The following is a 2,578-nucleotide window of genomic DNA, read 5'->3' as shown; positions in this document are numbered from 1 at the left end:
TTCTGTTGCCACAATGTGTGGGCTTACAGAATCAATTGCCTATGCAAATAGAAAGGGCCCATAGACTAGGATTAATCAGGGATAACGCCAGTGAATTCTCTAGACCTAGGATAATTATAATAAAGTTTCTCAACTTTCAAGATAAGATCTCTATAATGCAGAATTATCGTAAAACTCAGGAATGTAAAATAAATTAACATAGACTACTTTTATTTCAAGATTTCTCTGCAGAAACCACTGCAAAATGGAGAATAATGGCACCATATTGTACAAAATTTATCAATGCTAATTTACAAGCAAGATTAGTTTACCCGGCAAAAAATATAATCAAAGTTAATGGCACTTCCCAAATAATTACAAAAGCCGAAGCGGCTCAATCATTATGCAAAGAGCTTAAACTTAACTAGAAGGATTAGAATACCAGGTCCTATCATTTTTATAGCGTTTAACTATGAATGGCACTTGGTTGGGATGTCTGTATGAATGTAGTATGCTTGAGGTCCGTTTTAGTTTTTTCAAAAAAGAATTCCTTTTCTTTCTTTTTTTCTTTTTTTTTTTCTTCTTCTCTCCCTCGCCCCCTACATTTTGATATCTTTCTCCTAATAGAATAAAATGAGTATAAATTAACTTCATTTGCTATCGTGGAATGTGGGGGAATAACATCCCCAAAAAAAGAAATTCAATAATAAAACATTTAAATTCCTTTAACCCACAAATAGTTTTTCTGCAAGAAACCCACCTAAAACCTGAGGAAGCTCTAAAATTAAAATCCGAATGGGTGGGTAATATAATATACACACCATACTGTGGGAGGAAAAGGGGGTTGCGATTTTATTCAACAAGAATTTGCAGTGTGATATCCTCTCCCAAACTATAGACCAGAACGGGAGATATCTTATTCTTGAAGTATTGATCTATATTGTAAAATTGGTTTTGTGCAATGTATATGGCCCCAACAAACCCGATAAAACTTTTTGGGATAATTTGAAAGCTAAATTGAGGTATTACAGTAATCAGAGAATTATTATCGATGGAGATTTTAATATTGCCCAAAGGCCACGACTAGACAGGTTTAAATGTTTAAATAAATCCGAACATGGGAAGAATCGGACTCTTTCCAATTTTATGATGGATATAGGGCTTACGGATATATGGCGTGCACAATTTCCCGATGTAAGAGCATTTACATGCGAATCGAAAACATTTAACACACTCTCACGCATAGACATGTTTCTGGTTTCAGAACTTGCATTAAACCAAGTTATTAATACAGGCATTAAAGATATAATTATTTCTGACCATGCGGTCATCTCCTTATTGATTAAGATTGGAACAGACTCTGGCCCTAATTTCTCTAGACTTTCTTTTCCTTCCTACCTAATAAATAACCTACAATTTACTAATTGGGTGACTGAGAAGTGGAACGAATATAAAAATATCAATAACAGCTACTGGTTTAAACCAGAAATATTTTGGGAAGCATTTAAGGTGTTTATCAGGGGTGAAATAAGAGCATATCTTTGTAAGTTGAAAATGAAAGGAAAGGTAAGGCCAGAGAAATTCAGCTAACAAATCAAGTTAGGAATGCTTATGAGGCATATATTAAAAATCCTATCAAACAAATGTGGGATGACTACTCTGAGAAAAAAATTAAAGGGATTTATTTATTAAACACAAGACCATTCAAGAAGATTTAAAAGCGAGAGCTAAATATCATGGGAATTAAGGGAGATCGGCTAGATACCTTTCAAACCTAATTAAAAATAGACAAAGTAGTAGAAGAATCCACAAAATTAGAGTGGCAGGTAAAAGTATTACTAACCCCATGGAAATTAAAGAAGCTTTCTACGAATTTTATAAAAAGATTTATAAGAAGGAAGAAATAAATAGTCAAAACAAATTAAGCTTCTGGAATAATCTCAAAATACCAATAATATCCACTCAAGAGCTAGAATTATTAAACGCACCGATTACAGTTGAAGAAGTGATAAAGCAGATCAGAACGACTAAAACCTTTAAAGCTACTGGTCCTGACCAACTCCCAATAGAATTATATAAAATCTTACTTGAGCATATCCCAGATACCTTAGTGAATCTGTTTAATTCTTATTACATTGAAAATAAAAAGCCATCTAGATATTTCTCGGCATCTATAATTACTCTCATACCTAAAAAGAATAAATACCCAGAAAATATGGCTGCATATAGACCAATATCACTATTAAATTGTGATTATAAAATATTTACGTCAATTATTGCGAATAGGCTGAAAATTTATATAGGGAACTTAGTCCACCCGGACCAAGTCGGTTTTATGCCAGGTAGAAATGTGTCTAAAATGATCCGCGTTCTGTCGGTTTTAGATTTCTTTTGGTTAGAAAATAAGGCCAAAGCATGCAGAGAGAGATCTAATAAGGCTTTTTTGGCAATTGATGCTGAAAAGGTTTTTGACCTTATCAATTGGGACCATTTATTTCAGACTTATCGATACAATACTTCTTGACACTAGCTGAACAATTTGGGTCTTTTGCTGGTTATAAAATTAATCCAGAAAAATCTGAAATCCTATGGATTACTC

Source organism: Bombina bombina, chromosome 4 (assembly GCF_027579735.1).
Source record: "Bombina bombina isolate aBomBom1 chromosome 4, aBomBom1.pri, whole genome shotgun sequence".
Lineage (NCBI taxonomy): Eukaryota > Metazoa > Chordata > Amphibia > Anura > Bombinatoridae > Bombina > Bombina bombina.
The sequence above is the reverse complement of the archived record's forward strand: the minus strand, read 5'-3'. Positions refer to the sequence as shown.